This window comes from Daphnia pulicaria, chromosome 6 (assembly GCF_021234035.1).
Source record: "Daphnia pulicaria isolate SC F1-1A chromosome 6, SC_F0-13Bv2, whole genome shotgun sequence".
NCBI lineage: Eukaryota > Metazoa > Arthropoda > Branchiopoda > Diplostraca > Daphniidae > Daphnia > Daphnia pulicaria.
This window is the reverse complement of record NC_060918.1, coordinates 3,350,484-3,372,732: the sequence shown is the minus strand read 5'-3', so window position 1 is coordinate 3,372,732 and position 22,249 is coordinate 3,350,484. Positions and strand designations below refer to the sequence as shown.

Genomic DNA, 22,249 nt, shown 5'->3' with positions numbered 1-22,249 from the left:
CCAGACTCTTTAATAAAAGAGCCACCACTGGAATTACTTTTGAGAGTGAGGCATAGCTTTTGGAGCTGAGATCTTTTGTGGCCTCTTCAAAAGGTTCTAGAATTGTAACTGCTCCCTACAAATATGTTACAAATTATTAATTTAGGCCTACAAGTGCATTATTCAAACAAATTACCTTAATTAGCTGGATCGCCTCGTCTTCTAAAAGGAGATCAGTTCGCTTCAGAGATGCAAGAACGGCAGCTATCGGATCAGCTAACTTAACAATACTTCTTAACATAATAACAGTGGAGTTCCAGCGCGTCGGAACTTCTTGCTTTAAAGTAGTTTTAGAGATTTTTGACAAAACAGCCATCTTTTTTAATTGAGAATTGGCCTTCGAGGACTGTTTGAAAAATGCAACTAGAGAGCGACAACGTGCTAAAATTCCGTTCAACTCAGAGTTATTTTTTAGAGCATCCGTTACGGCAAGATTCAAAGTGTGAGCAAAACATGAGACATGTTTCCAAGCGGCTGTTAAACACTTGGAAGATGACAGGCAGATGAATATGGACCTTTCTTGGTCCGATTCGTAGTATTCGATCCTCAGCCTGTGCTTCTTGCTGGGGATTTTGGTGTGGATCTACCAGAAAGAGGTGGTTGACCAACGAGATTGAGTCCCGTATCCTCTACCAATAGGGATAGTTATAACACCTACACAGCAACGCCATTTTATTTTCTTAACATTAAATGTAGCTAAAATTATTTCGTTACTGATGAGCTAATTTATATTAAAATCATCCACAAGTTCGGTTCTTTTATTCAGTAATACGTTGCCATATTTATCTCTTGATAAGCAACTACATAAGAGATTGTCGAGTTGAATAGTGATCAGATCCACTGAGAAACCATCACTATTTTCTCCTTGATCTTCATGCAAAATATATTTTGAAAAATATTTTTGATCTGATTTCGACGGAAAATAGCGTTTTCCTTCTGAAAAAAAAAGGCATCGTTACTCGATAAAACCGACATGTAGCAAGTATTTGGATCAGCTTCGGCGTAACCCCCTGTGGTTTGTGAATCGTCGTTCTCAAACGTATTGAGAACCAAAGCAGCATGCGTGCAAGCCTGTCTAAGTCGCAAGATCATCAATAGAATTGTCTGTTTGGCAATTTTGTTGTATTTTTTTCCCTTAAAATCGCAGAAATTATTAATGTAAAATAGATCTGCGGAAAAAATTATTTGTGCAAATTACTTTACGATCCTGATCCTTGTTTTTTGGTTCTTGCTGGTTGAGATATTATTTTAACGCTTCTTGTGATAACGACAGCAGCTTACTGTCAAGCAACCTTTCAACCTTGGAAGATTTTTTTGCTTGATGCATATGAACCATTCTTAAAAGAAAAAATGTTTGTTACCTCAAACAAATAAAGCAGCTGTTCTGTCGTACCTAAAGGGCATTGTTTCAAGCGCAGTTTTACTCCCTGCGATCATTTATTCTTAGTTAAAATATGTTTCGGATTAGGAGCTTTAGAACTTTCGCACCCACCTCCTTTTCAATTTCTTCGAATCGTACCAAGCTCTTCCGCCTCATATCCCTTCAATTCATATTTTTTTATAGACGAAACTGTTTGAAGATCCGGAGAAGATATAGGCAATGAAACTTTGGTCAAACTATGATGGTTATCTATTGTCTGTCCGGTTACCCACGTTATGGTTAATATTTAGTGAATTATCCATTTGGGAGATTTAAGACGAAAATGGCATTGATGAGTAGCAGCTCCATTTTATTTATAAAGGTGTATATTCGCCAAGGCAAATGTTACCTGTCATACTCAGCTCCATACATCTTCAATCCAAAAAATAATATGTTGTGAAATAAAACCTTAAATAACCTACTGAGATTGGACACCACATACGCTAGTTTCCCTTTTTAAATTTGAACTAAGCATTTTTAAACCAGCCACTAAAACTTGTTTTCCCGATTACCTCCAATGTATTAATTTGTGAAAATCAGAATTACAATAGTTACTATGTACGCAACAGTGAGTAATACAATAAAACCACAAAAAAATACTGGACAAATTTTAAGGGTAGAAAAAAATCCCTCAACATCGGAAGCAAGGGACGCATAGCATCTGCAATCTGTGCAGTATTTACTGCGTTCATAGGTAGGTTAAGGTGTTTTTCTTCTTTTTCTTTCGTTAGTGCTTTGATCTGTCCACACTCCACGTCCACAACTACAATTGCTTCAGCCATAGTGTGTTGTGTAAAAATTAGTTATTATTGACGAAGTCACTTTGCTTGTCACTTCTTATTAGTACACTCTGAAAATTTACTATTCTTTCTAGGTTCTTCAGATAAGCATCCATTTCAACGGAAATCTTCCTTCCAATTGATGAAACTCAGCTATATGGCATCAGCTGCCTCTCTTTCAGCTTCCTCGAATTCAAGCTTCACGTCCACTATTACAATTGCTTCAGCTGTAGTGTGTTGTGTACAAGTGAGCTATTTTTAACGAAGTCACTTTGCTTGTCACTTCTTTATTATTAATTTTTCTTGATCTTGCATTTAATGAAAACTTGAATGTGACGTTGCCTTCTGTCATTCACGCTTTTTTCTCTGACGTAATATAAATGTGGATATAAATTTGCATATCCTAACGTAAAGGCAGGAAATAAATAATCGACCATATAACAAGAATGGTATCATAGCTTTCATTAATCAGCTGCGCGACCTGCGCCACTTTCCACTTTTCCAGTCGTCAAGAAAGTTCGTCTGTAGTCCCAGCCTAAATCTTAGTACTGGACTACTGGTATACAGGTGTTCTATTCCCCCAGATTAGTTGAAATAAAGCAGCAATAAGTCACGATAGCCCAGGATTCTCAGATATCGTCTGTGCAAAAACAGGCATGATTTGTTTCTCTTGTGTTGGATTATCTATTTCTCAGGACTACAAAACAAGTGAAGTGCTAAAATTTTCTGTTACACTTTCTTAGACCAAGGTTGAAAACTCACTAAGCTCAAACACAACAACAGCAGTGTAGAACAGCAGAGTATAAGCCTTTCAGACTTTCAAATACAAAGTGATCATAAAGTTTCTTCTATTTAAAAAGAATTCATTGATGAAGAACCAGCCATTACCTGATGATGGGAACTCAAAAGTTCATTGTCAGCCACACCTACCCTCGTGAAGTGCAAGACACTGTTTTGCCTGAATAGCAAGAATTCCATGGCAGCAGTGTTACCTGGAGCAAATTCAAGACTTCAATCTCCTTTACCAGCCGACGTTATTTTTCAAGTTAGAGACATATGGTGGACTGGCACAAGATTTGTGTTAACCGGTAAACTAGCAATCCAATTGCACTCAATAGAGCCAGCCAATATAGAAGAGACACACAAATAGAAACTCCCACCAACTTCGGCCATTTCTTCTTGATCCTAGTTGCATACATCCGCCCAGTTAATACATTTCCTGTATGGCGAGTTATTTGGTCGCAATTGAGACAGAAAGCCCTTGAAATCTGTCCTTAACGTAAGTTTGGTAATTTAAGTTTCATTGGAAATCGGTCAAGTAAGAAATGACTTCTTTTTTGCTATTTTCATAAATTGCAGTATACTTGTTTGGTCAAACCAGGAGAAGAAATTGGCTTCTTCATTATCGCAGGTGGTCTGCTAGCTGCGGAAATGCACTGACACATCTAAGGCCTGGTGCACTTTATCACGACGGAAGAAGTAGGTTCCAATTCCTTTTTTTATCTCTTTCTGCCTTCTTTCGTCCTCTTCTACTCCGCCGAGCTTTAACCCCGCCAACCGAAGAAAAATGCCCAGACCTATCCGACCCTGCTGGCCCTAAAAAGAGATCCTTCGTCTCGTCGAAAAACGCTTAATTGAGTCTCTGCCATGCGCGTAACTTTGCAATATTTTAATAAGTTTAAAATACTATAAGAACACAACTATGAGCAAACTATCAGATTTTCGCCATTCCGGTTCGTTAGTGACATTACGGATTGGTTTTCTTTCAAGTGAGCGATTAGAGATATGCTATACTAACTGTTTTTACTAGTCCCATATCGCAATTTGATTAGGATTAGTGGATGCACTAAAACAGGAAAAATTTCACCTCTAGTTGACTAGTCTTCACGCCTCAAGAGCCAACATGGCCTCCACTGTTAAGAGTTCCATGGTCATCAGTTTTAGTGTCAGAGTTCTTTGTTCATATAATGGGCATCTCGCAAGAACTTCATCAAGTTGTTTCGTTATCCGACAGTTTTTCTTGACTGGTGTCTCAGTAACGTCTCGAGTTACGTTTCTAATTTGTATTAGAAGTAGGTACAAATTCATAATCGGATTCAGGAGAATCTACTGCAGTAAAATCTTTACGTTCTAGAAGTTAAGATTCAGAACCGAAGGCCAGATTTTTATATCCGGAAAACTATACATAACAGAATTGAATTTTAAAAGAAAACAACACAACAAAAGAAGAAATCGGCTTTTTAAAAATGGAAATTGAAATTTAAAAAAGCGATTTTTAAACTACGCTGCCTTTTTGCATTGAAAATAAAATATTTTTTCGTTGATCATTGATAAAGGCTCAAGTTTGAGAAAATGTCGAATTTCTTGCATTTTTTAATTAAAGATTTTTTTGTTTAAAGAATTTTTTATGTAAAGTAGCTTGGTTTGTCGTCATCAGTTGATGGATTTATTTTCATGATGGAATCGATCGTCTTGAATGGTTTTGCTTGTCGATTGCATCCCAAACTCTTTTAAGGTCTGTCAATTTTCTTTCTTTGCATAAAGCAGGGAATATGCCGCCATGATTTTCAGAAGTTTTTTGGATCTAATACGTTTCGAAAATTAGAAATTAGCCTAATGTTACTTAAACAACTGATGCAGGAACTCACATTAGATCCCTTTACTTTTAGTTTTCCAAACGTTCTACTAGCGATTTCACCTAACTAAATGGCTTGTCCCTTGATTTCACCCACAAACTGTCCTGTTGAGATCATCTTTTCTTTGGGGTTAGCCTTGACCTGTTTGAATTAAAGTTCCGCTAAGTTGGCGAAAATGCTGCCTGATGAAATCAACGGAATTCGAAATGTGCTTTCAAGATTTTAAAATATTGTCTGTGCTGGCGAACAGAGCCATTAAGCTTTGAATTCAGCAAATTTTAGGCTTTTTTTTACTCCAAGGATATCTATTTCAGTCATTCAAAATGTTATTTTCCATTGGTAGCCATCGATGCATTTACTTCATTCAGAGACTGCTTTCTAGCTCTTTAATCGCAAAAAGTTAATAGTTAGAGCTGCATTTTGTTTGAGGTCACACTCGAAAGCTATATGGAATTGTGAACCACAAGAAATCGTAGCTGTTTTATTAATTATAACTCCCTCCATTAGAAATAAAGAACCTCCGTCTCCAACACCAGAAATGGGTCTCTAATTTACTATAAGTTTTTTAAAAACTACTATTTGCAGTGCACGAGTAATCTGGTACTGCTAAAAAATTATTTGAGCAGTTTTGGAGAGATGCATAATTACAAATCACTTTGAATACAACTGCTGAATTTGACGGAAACTTACTGATATCTCAGATGAGGTATACCCTAGTAGAACAAGCTATCAATTTTAAATTGACGGGGGGTATAGCATCGGAAGATTACCTTATCTCTAATATTTGTTCATTCTGGTGGGAAAGTTGAAAGAAAAAGAGGAAGACTACAAGAGAATGGAAAAACGCAAAATCAATCGAAAAAAGGGGAAAGGTGTGCTCTTCAGTCAATTTAAAATTAAAACATGTATAGCCATTTTCCTGCTAAAGAAACTTTGAAGACTGTATGACAGTATACTTCTGCAAAAGGATCTTTCCAATAATTTTTTCCCAGTTGTTAAATGGAAACTATGTCGAAAAACTAATTTCGCCAACCAAGAAATTTTTTTATTTTTTTCAGTAGTTCCTCCGAAGATTATTACAGCTCAAATGATTCAAAATATTGATATGTTGTTATAATATCAAATTCGTAGTGTTTGTAATAGATTCTCATATGTAATAATTCAATTGAAGAAATTCATTGAATTAGATTATAGAACTATAGCTTTCGTTTGTTTCACTTTTAATAATGAAGTTATCATATGTTGTTTTACACCTTAGAAAGAGTCTCGTCATCTAAGGCACGAAATCATCTTGCCTTCTCCCTCTAAAATCTTCACATTCACGATCCTGGTTGCAATCGTGAAAAATAAGCATTTACCACTGATCTTAAAACTCCTATGAAGACTATAGACACTTTTAACACTTGCTTACACACTAAAAAAAACGATTTCTATCAGCATCTATCTCGACTTTAAACAAGATTCGAACAACCGTTGCCTTGTTCGGTTCAACATTAACCCTCATGATAATGCAGTGCATGATGCTGCTGTGCTTTAAATTTTCAAAATTTCAAATGATCTCGATTTACCATCGATTTTTGATCGATTGGAACGAAAAAACAAAAAAAGGATCTTTTTCCCCACTTTCTGTTTTTGATTAATAAACCCTTTTTATTTTACCCCAAAATAAAAATTTACAAACAGTCTATATGTTCTATGTTGTGCTAACAAGCAGTGCTTGGTCAGAAAATAAATAAGAGTTATATTCTGTGTTACAAGAGGAAGCTAATGACATAAGTTAATTTTTGTATTGCAAAATTCTATATATTTTAAAAACTGTGATTGCCTTGATAAAATGATAATGCCTCGTTGGTTAAGCCTTGTAATTTAGTCAATTTCATTTTTTCTATTTCATCTGTTTTGATAATTATATCGTTTGAATTTTCTTTTAGAAACAAATTCAAGACAAATTTTAACTTAAAGTCGTAGTTTTTTTTCAAAGTATATAGTTGCTTCGAATTAGTTGGCATTTAAAACGCAACTAGACCGGGAAACGTACTTAAGTAAAAACATGTTTTTCTCCAATGCCATACCCATCAATGTTGCTTTAACTAATTAGAGCAATGGAAGAAGATAGTAGGCCTAATGGTTTTTTCTTTTTGATTTTCAATCATGAAGACTGACTTCCTTGCAATCTAGTTGATTTGGTAATGTTTAAATTTATTATTTTAAAAATTAACTTTTAATTACTTCTTTCAGGAATTTTAAATTAATTTCCTTAAGTTAATTGGAATTAATGTCAGAAAAATGTTCTTCCTTCATATTGGGATGGTTAACGAACGAATCAACTACTATTTCAGTGCCGTGTTTCCATTCGAGTTGACAGGTTTGAATTCTGATCAAATATCAATGAATATTCGTATCTGGAAAGTTTTTGATAAACTGAACAGCAATGATCATTTGGAATTTGTCTTCAGTGGTGTCTGCGGAAGTCGAATATTGTGGAATTTTTCATTCGACCACGGGACGAACGTGTTGTTTTATGGCAGCTCTGCAATGTATGCAAAGAAGTTGGAGTTAATTTGGGAATGCTCTGATCACTGCTAAAATTGCGATCAATTAATTCAAGTTTTTATTTGGGTAAATTAGGCATAGAAATATGTTATTAAGTTTCATAAAATCCAATTTTACATTAATTGAAAATTTTGATGTATCTAGTTGCCACTGGATTGGATACTGGATTCAAGGATTGAATTGATGTTTTAAATTACAAATGGGATTTACTTCATGTAATTTTAACATATAAGTACGTAATTGAATGTTACAGTTTAACTTTCCCCGGAGAAAGAGGTGGTTACCACCAAAGAGGTTGAGTACCGTTTTATTTTCTTACTTTTAAATTGGAGCTTAAATGATTCCGTTACCGTTTGGCCAGTATCGTTTCTGTTAAAATCATCCACACGTTATGTCCTTTTATTCGGTGACACGTTTCCATTCATCACTTGATAAGCAATTGAGAGATGATCGAGTTGAATAGCGATCAGATCGATCATAGCTTTCCACTAGGAAAGCCTAACTATTTTCTCCTTGAGGGATAGGATTAATATCTTCATTTCAATTAAAATATATTTCATCTTTGTGCTGATCTGATCTCTATGGAAAATAGGGTTGCCCTTCTTTTAAAATAGGCATCGTTACTATATAAAACAAAATAGAGCAAGCATTTTGTGTAGCTTCAGTGTCACGTCCCATGGTTTGCGAATCGTCGTTTTCAAACATAGTGAAAACTAAATCAGGATGCGTACAAACCTGCCTCAGTCGCAAAATCATCAATATAATGGTCTGTTCGGTGATTTTGTTGACTTTATTGCCCTTAAAATTGCAAAAAAAATAATGTTAAATAGATGTGTGGAAAACAAATATTTTTGCAGGTTACTTTGCGATCCTCATCCTTGTTTTGGGGTTCTTGCTGGTTTATATTTTCTTTTAACGCTTTTTGCGATAACGACAGCATTTTAGTGTAAAGACACCATTCTTCCTTGGACAGCTCGGCTTGATGCATATGAATAATTCTTCAAAGAAAAAATATGTTTGTTACCTCTGACACAAAAAAGAGCTGTTTTTGTGTGGGAATTATTACAAGCGCAGTTTGACTTCCTGCCATTATTTTATATTTTGTTCTTCGTAGAAGTAAATTTCGGATTAGAAGCTGTAGACGTTTTGAACCTGCATCCTCTTCAGTTTCTTCAAATCCTACCAAACGATCCCACTCCTGTTAGAAGAATGGCCTTTTAGAATTTTAGAAACAAGTAATCGTTCAAATTTAATTCTACTGAATTTTGGTCGAAAGTCGTAACACCTAGAAAGTGAATGATGGAGTAGAGATCCAACTCCCTATTTTGAATTGGTTTTCTTGCCACAGCACATCGGTAAAAAGCACGTATTCTGTTAACTGCTTTAAAAACTTTTCTTTCAGGATTACGAATGGTGTGAGCCTCGTCCAAGATAATACGATAGAGGGATATTTTAAGTAAAATGGACTGGCTTGTGTAATTTTAGTCATAAACTGGGATTCCTCGCTCGAAAGTTCACTGGTAATTATCTGCAAAATTAAGTTAAGTGAAACGAATTGTTATTTTTTAAAGAACTGTTTTACCCCATATGAAGTCAATATAACATCGTGTGTGTGTAACATAAGCTCTATTGTCTTTCTGTGTTTAACTGCTCCGGAATAATCCGCCACGCCAAGGGAACCACAATGTCTTTTGATTTTCTGTTCCCACTGTCCTATTTTCCAAAAATAAGAGAAATTATTTGAAGTCGACAGAAGGAGCCTCTCCTTGCGAAGTCTCTTCTATTCGCATGGCTTTGCAATATTTAAATAAGTTTAAATTACCAAGAACACTTGATGGGCAAACTATCAGATTTCCGCCATTCCGGTCCGTTAGTAAGTCGGATATTACGGATTAGTTTTCTTTTTGGTGAGCTATGAGAGATATGATATTAACTGTTTTTTCTAATCCCATGTCTTCTGCCAACATCCCTTCTTTAAGGAATAACATTTAGAAAAATTCACCTCTAGATGACTTGGTTTCACGCCACAAGAGCCAACTCAGTCCCCAGTGTTGGTGTTCACCAAGTTCCATAGTCATCGGTTTTTCTGTCGGAATCCTCTCTTGATAAGATTGACATCTGGCAAGAACTTCCTCAAAATTTTTCGTGATGTGACAGCTTTTCTTGGTGGGTGTCCTTGTAACGTCTCGAGTTATGTTTGCGCTAGAACCTGATAAAAATACAGGTTCATAACTAATACAGGTTATAAATGGGTTTACAAGAATCCACAGCAGTACTATCGGGTCTTTTTCGAAGCCAGACTTCGACCAGATGGCCAGATTTTTCTGTCCGAAGAACTGCATAATAGAATTGAAAAAGAAATTAAAAGGAAAAACTTAAAAAAAGAAGAAACCGCCTTACTTTTAGGGGCTTCTGAAATTATTTTGGAATAAAGTGATTTTGGAACTGCGCCACCTTTTTGAATTTTGAGAAAAAGTTGACTGTCTTGTATTTTTTCAATAAAAAAAGGAGCTTTTGTTATCGTCATTAGTTGATGGATGAATTTTTTAAATGAGAATTTCGGTTGTCTTGGAGGTTTTTGCTTTGTCGATTAATGTATCCCAAACATTTTTTGGGTCTCTCAATTTTCTTTCTTTTAACAAAGCAGGAATTTTGCTTCTAATATTTTCAGAAATTCTTTGGATCTAAAACGTTACGAAAATTAGAAATTAGTGTACTGTAACTTAGTCTACATCTGATGTAGGAACTCACATTAGATCCCATATCTGGAATCTTGATATCGCTCACCAACTGTTCTTTTGAGATCATCTTTTCCTTTGTATCATCCTTTATATCTGTTTGAGTTGAAGTTTCGCTCAAATGGCTTGTCTGGGTTGCCATTGAACCCGATTTGTCGACATGGATAAAATCTGTTTCTGAAAATCAATAACAAAATATTTCAATTGATAGCGGAAATTGTGCTTCAAACAATCTGTTCGTCAAGTTTTGTTTTCATAATTTCAGGGTGAGAGGGGTTTTCCTAGAAAATTCTGCCTGATGAAATCGACGAAAATCGTGATGAGCTTTCAAGATGTAGAAATGTTGTCTATGCCTTGGCCGACACAGCCACGAAGCTTTGACTTCAGTAAATAGTGGAATTTTTTTAAAATACTATCGGATTATTTATTTGTCATTTAAAATTGTATTTTCCATTGTAAAATGCCATTGATGCATTTAATTCATTCAGAGTATGCCCTCTCTCTCTTTAATCGCAAAAATTTAATCAGAGCAATTTTGTCTGAACTCTCACTGACTGAAATCTGAATATCAGAGGTGTATAGTCTACCTCTACATCCGTTTTTTTAGGGGGGGGGGAGGGGGTCAAGTATGGGGCAAACGGAAAGAAGAGGATCGCGTAGCGGAAGAAAGACGATCAATTGCTCCCACACGACGACAGAAAGAAAAACAATTTGGAAGATAAAAGGGAAGTTAAAGAAAAAACTAATTTGCGAGCCGGTTCTATGGTAGTAGATTTCTGTTTGTACGGCTATATCAGCTACATAGAAACTCGACTGGCAGAAGTCGTGGCAGAGTCAAATTAGGTAAAAACTTGCTTAGTTTTGCGTTTTCGACATCTGTTGGAATATGTTTGTGTTTCCAAATTGTTGATCGATCTAAAGTGCCCATTTTGACTTTACGGAAACAAATAGCAGCACGCGTTTCCCACACTTTTGCCAACACCGACACTTCGACACTCGTCGGAAAAAGACTGTGAGTCCAACTCCCACTACAGGAAACAGACCGCTTCCACTTCCCCATTCACTAGAGGACTAAATAGTTCCTAATCAAAAGTTTGCTTTTTGTCTTCGTAATTATTTCATAACGTTCGTAATTAATTCGTAACGTTATTTATCCTTTTAATTCATCAGAAGGGCTTATAAACAAGTTTAGAGCTTTTAATTTAAAAAAAAAAAAAACATTTTATGCTAACGTTCTTTTTTTTCGAAAAGATGAAAAAATTCTAGCTATCTTTAAAAAGATGGCCATCAAACCAATCGTCTACTTCCCTATTCCCATAACTTAAAGATAGGTAATGAAAAAAGTTTACTTTTTGTCTCATAAATCATTGTTTGTCCTTTAAATTCAAGTAATAGTGGTGCTATAACCAAGTTACCTATAACCAAAAAAGCATTTGTAAAATTCGGGAAGAATCTTTTTCAGGCTGAGGAAGCATTAAAAAAATTTTAACTTTTTTCATATTAAGTAGTGCTTCTATTGATAAAGAATCAAAACAATGGGCAGTAACTTGTCTTTGCCACCCAACTGTAAGCAAATATTGAAATGGCTATCACTGTCATTTACAGACATCTAATGAGGAAGATATATATTTCACATAAATGTCATGTTTATTCTGTGTTTTCAATGATGGAAAAAATAAATATTTTTGCTTAATTAGGTTGGGGTGATTCCATGGAACATCAGTGATGTTCCATGAGGAGTCTTTCGACGCAAATTGGCCTTTTGAATTCAAAAGGCAACGTAGTAGGGACCAAAAGATTCACGATATGTGACAAAAGGCCAAATATTGGATCCATCCTATCCTATCCGACATTCTTCGTCCCTGTGATCATCGAATGCTTTACCATTATTTCAAATTATTTCTTGTTTTGGTTGTTACACAAAGCACACTAGCAACGCTTTTTTAACACAGCCATACCTAAACTTTTGGTTGTGTTATGAGCCGCGTGAAAAGAAAACCTATGATATACAAATTACGGCTGTGATACAAGCTAACGAAGAGAACCAGCACATTCACAAATAATGAGATTCCAACATTTTTCTTATCAATTTAAACTTCAAAAGGCAACCAATCATAAGCCGAACTCGAGCCACGTTGACCTGAACATTACAGCAACAATTCATTGTCCTCTGGTTTCTGCGAAACTCTCTGGCATCCACTGTGGTCACCACAAGAGTCAGACTTTTGACACACCACTTTGACGTTGCCCAGGACCCATTTCTTCCCCATACGGACTCTGACACATTGATTTAAGACAAAAACGGAGAGGCGGGATGAACGAACTGTTGTTTGATGAAAGGCTGCTGACGCTTGCAGACGTAATTTAGGTAAAAAAAAATTCTGCTCAGATGGGGAATGTTAGCGGCACTCCCAAAGCATCTGAAATGAGTCAGAATATTTCTTTGCTAACAGACGAGGACATTTGTCTAAAGTTCATAATGGCTTTGGTATCAGTAGGATTGGTGAAACATTTCTTGTGGCCATACGTAGACGAGTTCCTTGAAAAAAGGACTTTAAAAAAGGCCTCGCGCGAGGAAGACATTGAAAAGGGAAAAGAAAAAGAAGAAGTTGAATCGAAAGAAGTCCAGAAAAAGGCATCAGGAAAAATATATAACAACGAAGAAGATTTTTAGGGACTACACGACTTTCATAAAGTTTTTCTTAAATCTGGATTCATGTCACTTACAATTTCAGGAGGACACCAAGAATGGTTTATATTATTGGTGATTTGGATTAAAACAATAACGTTACATTATTTGTCGATTTTTTCTGATTTGAATTATTATTCGGCGTGACAAGGGAATTTTTTAACAGAAAATACTTCTTTTTAGATCAGAAATACAGATATGGCGTCTGAATCTGCTCCGGGGCATGACATGTTCGAGGTCGAACAAATATTACATAAAGGGTAATGCTCATTATGAGCATGTTCACTGATGCCGATGTGCCCCACCAACGGACTGGAAAACCGCACACCAACACCGTCATCGATATTGAAACGATCGATGACGATGTTGTGGAAGTTCTTCCACCAGATGCAGTTTTGCTGGAAGCTCAATTAAGGTGGATCCATCAAGAAGGATTCATCCTTGGAATGGTAAGAAGTAAATTTTTTTATAGTGCATTATATATAAATTTCATTAACATGTCAAATTTTTAGAAAACTGCCGCTTCATTAGCAGCTGCTTCTAGTCCGCCGGTGCGAGACGAGCACCGGGCGACGGGTGACGGGCCAAACAGCGGTCAAGTGACGACCGTGGCGGTCATTCCAGCGGCGGCTACGGTTGAGCGTCCGGAGGCGGTCATTCCAGCGGCGGCTACGATGGAGCGTCAGTTGGCGGTCATTCCAGCGGCGGCTACGGTTGAGCGTCCAGAGGCGGTCATTCCAGTGGCGGCTACGGTGGAGCGTCCTGATAATAGGTTTTGCTACAACTGCGGCAAGAAAGGACATATTAAAAGAAATTGTCCCATGATCCTTCTAGGTAACTATAAATACAATATTATTTAACAAGCAATCCACCACTCAACCGCACCAAATCCATGGACCCCACTTTTTTTTCCCATTCCGCTATAGGACCTAAAAATCTCTCTCGCGTTCCTGGCGGATGACAGCCGAAACATACGAGTTCTCTGCACCTCGGGCTTCATATTGCTGGCCACTAGACTATATGAAAGGGCCTACAGTATGTCCCCCGTTCTAAAGTGAAGGCCAGGAAAGCGTAGCTTCGGCTGTCATCCGCCAGGAACGCGAGAGAGATTAATAAAAAATGGCGACTAGGCTGGGTGGGAAACTGGTCAAAATTACACTTTACTAGATTGGGAATAACTCGGCCAATCTAATCCGGAATGTAAATTCCTTTTGGATTGGTATTGAGGGATGGCCGAGCAAACTTTTGGGGGAATTTTATTTTTTTTTAAGGTTAGCATTTTCCCAAAAAGCGATACCAAAGACCCCCCAAAATTGTTAAAATTTGAAAAAACCTAAACTTTAACATTAAATATCTCCCGAACGGCAGGGAATATTTAATGTCTGCAAAAACTGATGAATCCGGAGTAAAAAACTATATATGCCTGAATTATTTCAGATTTTTAGGTCTTATAGCGGAATGGGAAAAAAAAGTGGGGTCCATGGATTTGGTGCGGTTGAGTGGTGGATTGCTTGTTAATGTAATTTGTTATTATTGATTATTGTCTTTATTTATATTATTATTATTATTCTTTATTATTATTATTATTATTGACTGGGAGGTGTCATGTATTCCAATCGGTCCACCAAGACGTAAGGAAGAGTCGATTTCCACAGCAGAGGTCGGAATTTCATGACCGAGATGAAGTGGCCGAGGTTCTTGATCTCGTTTTTAGGGTAGGTTCCGTGGAGTTGACCAGAGGTAAAACAATTTTGCTCCCTGTTACACTTCCGTAAAAAATCTGTGCTTCAAAACTTTATTCGTTTTTTCAGCTACTTGTTATTCTTGACCATGTCCAATGAGTCATCAGAACGCCTAATACTCGGTGAAATCCATGCACCTGTTAGTCGTTCGAGATCATTAATTTTGAACATGAGGAGCATGCTTCAGTAGACCTTACCTGACAGATGTTGAGAAATTCAAAATTTCCATTTCGAAGCCAAACGAAGCATCAGTCAAAAGCAAGCAAGAACAAGGTCAGCCACTTTGGCGATGTCTATCGAGTTGATGTCGTTATTGCATTCCATAAAAGTCACCCTTCGTTTCTTTCCCTACATTTTTTTAAGAAAATAAATTTATTTGATATTAATTTTAGTAATAATGAACGGATAACGCATTACCCGTGACGATGGTAACGGGCCCCTGTATGGATGTGATATTCTTTCGTGTAAAGTTTTTTATTAGAGCTTGGAGTAGAGTGTTTTTTCCAACTTTGGGTGGGCCAACAATGGCTACCATGATCGGTGGGGGTTCTAGGGGAGTCCTGTCTATGCTGCTTTTTCATTTACGGGCCCTGAAAAAAAAAGAAAAGGATAAGAAATTTGCTAACCAACGTGGGAAATAAATTTTGGTCAGCTATGAAAGACATTTCATGCAAGATTTGATTGATCTAGGCTGAACCAAACCTGTGAAAACATTTCTGAGACTTGGCTACTGACTGGATAGCAAAAGCTTTTCTCATCCATTTCTTGGACGTGTGGATCCTTGAATTTTTCTTGTCCGCTTTGCGCCCTAATAATTTTTCAACCATCGTTAAATGCTATAGTCTTCAAATACTGTGTGCTGCAAAATAGTTTACCAGCACGGCGTTCCCGGTGAGCCTTTTTCTTGTCTTCAACATGGTCCTCCATTCTTCCTTCCCTTTTCACTTGAAAATACTTTAAAAATCTGTAATAAATTTGACTTCAAGTAACTTGAAGTAAAAAAGTTTTACTGAAAACACGAAGAAGAAAATGACATGTGGATGAATGACAAACCACGAAAAGCAGACGACTACAACTGTCAAAAAGTTCTATCTAGTGCTGCTTTTTGAAGTGAATTTACAACGCCGTCTGGGATCCAGAGATGACACTATCCTCATGTCTGCACCGGGCGATGTGTTTAGCGTTCGCAAATCAATCCGCAGCCTCCGCATGGGATTTCATCGCTTTCTGGGTGCCTTGCACTTTGAAATTTCAAGTCGTTCTCTCTTAATTGTATTTTGAATTTCTTATTGGATTTCATGTAGATTTGATATTCGGTATGCCAAGTTTGCAGCCACGAGACTTCGAATCACGCCTGCACGAAGAGCGAAGCCGCTATTTAGTGGCAGAATTGTTATGCGCGGTACTTAGAAACAAACCAAAAATTAGAAAATCAATCGAGGGAAAAGAAAATAACAACTGACATTTCCGTTCATTAGGTTGAATGCCAGGAAGAATATATTGCCTTGTGTCGTTTCATTCGCCATTACCTTGCCCACCAGCAAACGTCTAAAAAATACATCGGGTTTGCCGGAGTTGGATATATCGGTTGAATCCGATCAAATATCAAAAGGACGAACAATGTGCGCATCACTCCTTTTCAAGAGGCTTGTACGTTTGGAGTACATGACCGAAGATGAAACGTTAGTAGTTTAAAATTTTTATGTTATCCTCATTATTTATATTATCTATTTCTATTTTTATTCAGACGTGGGGCAAAATTTTTCTTGGCAAAATTCGCTTTGGACTGGGAGAGAGGGAACAATCTTGGCGGGTGGGACTATGGCAACTCCAAATCGAGAATCCTTCAATTAGTGGCCAGAAACAACATCCACTTAAACATGCGGGAAACATCTTGGCAACGCCAAAACCGGATCGTTTTTAGGTGTAAGCTATATATTCCTGATGGTATGTAGTTAATACAAAATTAAGTGTTTGATTATAAAATAATTATTGTTTTCTTTACAGTTTGTGTAGTGGAGGAAACGAGCTTGGATACAAAAATGGATGCTAATCTGTTAGCACATATGGTTTTAGCACAAAAACTGTTCAAAAAAAAATGGTGAAAAGTTTCGAATACTACACTCAAGAGGCGGCTCGTAAAAGAGCTGAACGGAGGAATCTCCAAGTGTAGACTAGCAGCATCTGCTCCACTTGGAGATGGGTTAGATGGAGGAAAGTTTGATGGTTAGAGGAGATTACGAGTTCTTTTCATTTTTATTTCCTTTAAAACCCCCTTGACATAATTAAGAACATTTTGCTTGTAAGAACATCTTACGTATAAATGCGAATTTCTATTTCTTTTTCAGTGATTTTGTCGGCCATGGAAGGATCAATCATCGATGAGAGATCGCGCTTCTTACGACAGGAGAGGATGGATGAAGTTAAAGTCAGGTAGACCGGGCTGATGGCCACCACAGCTGCTGCGGCAACAAAGGCAATACCGGCCAATGAAGAGACCACCATAGCTAAATTACTGGACTTGTCGGCCGTGAAGGTTTTGCGACCTATTTGGTCTTGATCTTTGTAGGGGAGCAAGCTTAATTTTCGTAAGTTATCGCTGACAAGCTAAAGAAAATCAATAATTAATGAATTTTAATTTGCTTCGAGTAACCTCCCGGTCACGTTCTAATCCTCGAATGTCGCCATAACCTGTAAGAAAAGGAAATCAAAATCAAATAAACAATCAGTTCACACTTTAATATTTAACTAGTTTTACCAGGTGTATCAATGATAGTAAAGTCGTACGGTATCTTCATCCCTTCCATGTAGTGAATGGTGAAATAACAACAAGCAACTTATCCTTGATTCCCGTTTGAACTTTGTATTAACACTTGAAGTGTGTCTCTGAATTTTGAATTTAAGACAAAGTCATAATAACACTACGCTACAGCTTGTCAACTACAATAGATCGTGTTGATAGATGCCGAACATGGGATTGAATTTAACAAACAAAACTGAACCATTGTTATTTCTCCCTTGAAAAGTCTGATTTATAACTCCGAAAAAAACTGAGCAGACGACGTCGAAATTTCAGATTGAAAAAAAAGCCAAATTACCTACGTTTAGTTTACAACTTTTAAATCTAAACTAGTGAATTGAAATGAGTGACTTATACCCGCCCTACATGTGCCCATCGTAAGTTTAAAATTTATAAATTTTACCTCGGGCCAAAAATGTAGTATATCCCTTTCTCTGTGATCTTTCTTTCAGATGTGATGAACTGCACTCGTACCTGACAGAAAAGTGTCCAAGTAAGTAAAATTACATTTTATTTTTTAAAAATTTAGTAATGTTAATAATTGTTTAAAGACCTAGCAACTCAAGATGAAAAGGAAGAAGAAAATTCAGACGGGGAGCAGAATTTTGATTAGGGAGATGAAAGTCATCAACAAGATTGGGGAGACGAAACCTTGGACCTGGATCATCACTATTGTAAGTTTTAAAATTTGTAAAGCAAGTCATAAGTGTGTGTAATAATGTTACCAAAAATTCTGCAGGTGATGAAATTCCTGCTGTAAGTGATGATGACGACTTGGCAGACCTAGAAATTTCTTTTGCCTCTACAATTGACCTTACAATGGACGAGGAAATTAATTTGGATTTGGTTGAAGGTAAATTTTCATTTAAAATTATTATTGTTAAAAACTAATTTTTATCTGTTTGAATTTAAGAGTTGGAAAAGAGGAAAAGGATGAGCAATGATGGCCCAATGCAATGTAAACGCCAAAAACTAAACTAGTTTTACTACCCTCCTACAAGAAAAAAAATTACCCTAATCCCCTCTCAGAAATTCCATTCTTTTTGTGTTTTTTCTTCAAACTACGTTTACTACTAAATCATAAGTGATTTCTCTCAATAAACTTGTACTTTCTATCATTATTGTTAATTAAATCAAATTTTTAGTTTAAAGAAACTTCCGGCAGCGGATCCGATCCGCACACCCGCAGTGAACCGATAGTTCCAGCAACAACGCAATCACAATCTGGAAATTTCTTTTGCATCCACTATTGACTTAACAATGGACGAGGAAATTAATTTGGATTTGGTTGAAGGTAAATTTTCATTTAAAATTATTATTGTTAAAAACTAATTTTTATCTGTTTGAATTTAAGAGTTGGAAAAGAGGAAAAGGATGAGCAATGATGCAATGTAAACGCCAAAAACTAAACTAGTTTTACTACCCTCCTACAAGAAAAAACATTACCCTAATCCCCTCTCAGAAATTCCATTCTTTTTGTGTTTTATCTTCAAACTACGTTTACTACTAAATCATAAGTGATTTCTCTCAATAAACTTGTACTTGATAAAAAGTGTTTCAAAAGCGACTGCACTCAAAATCGTAATCAAAAAATTGAAATTTCATTTGAAAAATTTTAATAAATGCCCAAAAACATTTGACACCAAAATTAAACAAGGAAATCACAAAAAAAAAACTGTCTCATAGACCAGAATCTTTTCAAAGTGTTCGACTAAACCGGTTTTCAAAAGGAAATCTGGTTTCCGAAAGCCAACCCACAATTAATTTGCTCCAACCCTACTCAAAGTATGTCCTGCCCTTTAAGCTTATGATGATTAATTGTGGATGACACCACGAAAGTATATGAGAGTAGACTAAAAATTCTCGCAAGGGATAACTAGCTTTTTTTATAGTTGGAGGTTTGCTTTGAGTTAGGGATGCCCTCTCGGCTTGGCGTATTGGAAAGAAGTGTGAATTTTGCTTTCCTTTACGAGTCTCCCTACCTCAACCCTCTATTGGCTGGTATAAAAAATAAAAATAAAAACATATCGTGACATCTAGTGGTCGTGATTGAATATAAGTTAAGGGGTAAGTCCGGGAGATTTGAAATTCATTACAGTGGTTAATTCCGGGAACGTTCTGCGCATGGAGTCGCCGGGGATAAAAATTTTATTTTAATATTATTTATTCATTAAAAATTTTACGTTTGCTCAATAGTTTTTGCATTAAGATCAGGGGTAAATTATGGGAATATTTTTTTAACCAGGAGGTGTTGGTTCATGTTTTTTGGCGTCAGGACCGAATTCGTCTGCCATTGATGAAGGGAAGGCATTAGCCGCTAGGGGGTGTGTCGAAATGTGTTATGGCGGCTTTTCCGTTTCAGTGTCCCATCTTTTTATCTCTGGCTATAGTCGTCTGCTCAAGGTTACCAGGTGTACTTTTACAACATTTCTGTTTGAAATTGTTTTTATATACTGGTACATTCTATTTTTATCTTCTATTATAAATCTCTTAAATTAATATAAGAATACATTTTTACGTGGATTGAAATTTTGAATGAAACGCATATGCTGACAATCAACGCCATCTAACGATGTTTCTTTTTATTTTTGAGATTTTGTTCTTATTTTGAAAATGTTTTCTCATGATTTGTATTTTTGCGTTTTATTTATTTTCTTTTTTAACGGGAAATGGGATATTTTTTTTCTTTATTTTACCACAATTGTTTTGTTCGAGAGTAAATGGGCTCTGCTAACTTGTCCCAAATTTTGGCGCTTAACAAAATGAGAGAGAGCACGAAATAAGACGAAACCAGAAGTCATGTTGACGGGGTGACCCGTCATAGCACTGGACGGATTGTTTACCCGTCCTTGAAGAGTATAAGGTTGAACTCCGGCCGGGGAGCTTTCCCACCTTGGATGGGTCTTGGTGCTCTACCTCGACCCTCGCGCCAGAGTAAGTTCATGTAAGACTCCGGATGTGCCGGTTTATTTTTAAGTGTTTAATTAATTTTTGAGAAACCTTGTGTATTATACTTCCAGCAATGCCGAAAAGTTCTTTTTTCCTTTTTTTGTGTTCCGGCCATGAGTGATCTCCCTACGGTTGTTTCATGCTCGCGTCCATCACAATCTAAATTACAACGAAAATAGTAATAAGAACCAGAATATGGCAAATATTATTTAAATATTTAAAACATTTATCAAAAGTTATTTAATTACCATGCAGCATTGTAGTGCAAAAACCATGTACATCATTGGCATTGCTTCGTGATAATTCTTTGCCGGAATTTTGCTGGATAAAAACATTAAGTTGTACAGCACTGAAAATGGTTAAATTATCAATAGTGCCCCAGCCGTTACCTCCTCTACAAATATCAATCCCATAGCAGATGTAGACAACGTTTTCCAAAGGAATACCTTTATCTACCAATTCTTGTTGAGCTGCAAGCTACAGAATTGTAAATTGAAAGAAAATTAGTTGTAAGGTAAACAAAAATTAAATTTTAATTTTTACTATATTTTGGACTTTTGCGGTGTAGTCTCCGGGGTGATTCATCACGTAGGCTATCCAATTTCCTTGGCGGTACAGAATGGTGAAAATATCCAATAGTTGCGATAGTGGGGTATGCCTTTTATTTTCATAACCACGGCAAGTAGTAGACATCGTTTTTGGTTCCGCAAGTGCACTCCCATTGTCCGCAACTTCCGCAACAATCCTTAATTGGATATCGAAACCAACAAAGTTGTGTAGATCCCTGAAAAATTTGTTGAAATAGAGAAAAATCTCTTTAAGAAACTTTCTAGCATGACTATAAATTAATAAAATAAATACCTTATCTTATCGAAGACCATTTCTCTAAGGCGGACGAATATGGAGCTGGGAACATGTTCTCCCCTGGATTGTCTTACAAGTAATCCAACTAACATCACAGGATTCAATGATAGGGTGAGAACTGGGCAGGAAAACAAAGCATATCCACAACAAGGAATGTGTGGGATATCCAGTCTTGTAGCACCTTCGAAAAATTTTTTCACTTCCATGAAGTGTATGCGAAGGCAACCCGCAAGCCTTATTATGACATGTAAGACCTTTGGGTTGGTCGAAGAATCATTTTTTGGATTGACGTTCTACGAAGTAAGCAACATGATAACCAGATGTGCTAGACTCCATGACATGGTAAACTTTTCCCTTCATTTGATGTCTTTCTACAAAAAGAAAAAAGGTAAAAGAAATCTACCCATTTAAAAAATTAACAAAAGAAATAACCTCTCATTAATCCAGAAAAATTAGTGTGATTACTACGACTCAAAAAATGTCCAAGTTTATTTTTGTAAACTTTGCTCAAATATTCGTTCGACATCTTAATGAAATCAAAAAAAAAAATCAAAAAATTTAAAAATGTTTAAGTATAAAGAGCAACGGCAGTCGTGTAATGAAGAGGTGCAATATCATTACTACCCAAGTGAAACAAAAAAATAAAGAAATTGGTTAAAATTATAAAATTGCCTTTATTACTAGAATTGAATCTCGGTGCAAGGTTATTGGGTAATAAATTGATTGGCAAATTATTTTTGACGGACGATTTGGTCTTGAGGTTCTGGACGGAAAAGTTCTTCTAGACCAACGCAGCGTGTCTTTTTGGTTTTAATGTTTCTGACTCTTACCATCTCCGAGGTGGTGACGGTGGCACCGGCGGTGGTGTTGGTTCAGGGGAATCGTCTTCCGAAAAGGTGCCCACCTCACTGCGTACCTCACAGTTGAAAAGGTTGGGTTCACAATCGGAAGGCTGGAAGACACTGACCAAGGCGGGTGATAAGTCTTCCTGACAAGAAGAGACGGACAACTAAAAAACAGAAACTCCAATTGACCAGCAA

General features: G+C 36.6%; 3 long non-coding RNA genes across 3 annotated transcripts; 2 read left to right on the top strand and 1 right to left on the bottom strand.

Annotated features, from left to right (window-relative positions):
* Window positions 1–14,450: 14,450 nt before the first annotated feature.
* LOC124344325 lies at window positions 14,451–15,698 on the bottom strand. The gene is made up of 5 exons (XR_006919673.1): window positions 15,472–15,698; window positions 15,299–15,404; window positions 15,014–15,186; window positions 14,794–14,944; window positions 14,451–14,733 (listed from the first exon to the last, which is right to left on the bottom strand). It is a non-coding gene; the product is annotated as an uncharacterized LOC124344325 (long non-coding RNA).
* A 65-nt stretch (window positions 15,699–15,763) lies between these two features.
* On the top strand, window positions 15,764–16,165 carry LOC124344326. Its single transcript, XR_006919674.1, has 3 exons — window positions 15,764–15,827; window positions 15,901–15,998; window positions 16,075–16,165. It is a non-coding gene; the product is annotated as an uncharacterized LOC124344326 (long non-coding RNA).
* Window positions 16,166–17,985: 1,820 nt separating this feature from the next.
* Window positions 17,986–18,387, top strand: LOC124344327. The gene is made up of 2 exons (XR_006919675.1): window positions 17,986–18,070; window positions 18,136–18,387. It is a non-coding gene; the product is annotated as an uncharacterized LOC124344327 (long non-coding RNA).
* The last annotated feature ends 3,862 nt before the right edge of the window (window positions 18,388–22,249 follow it).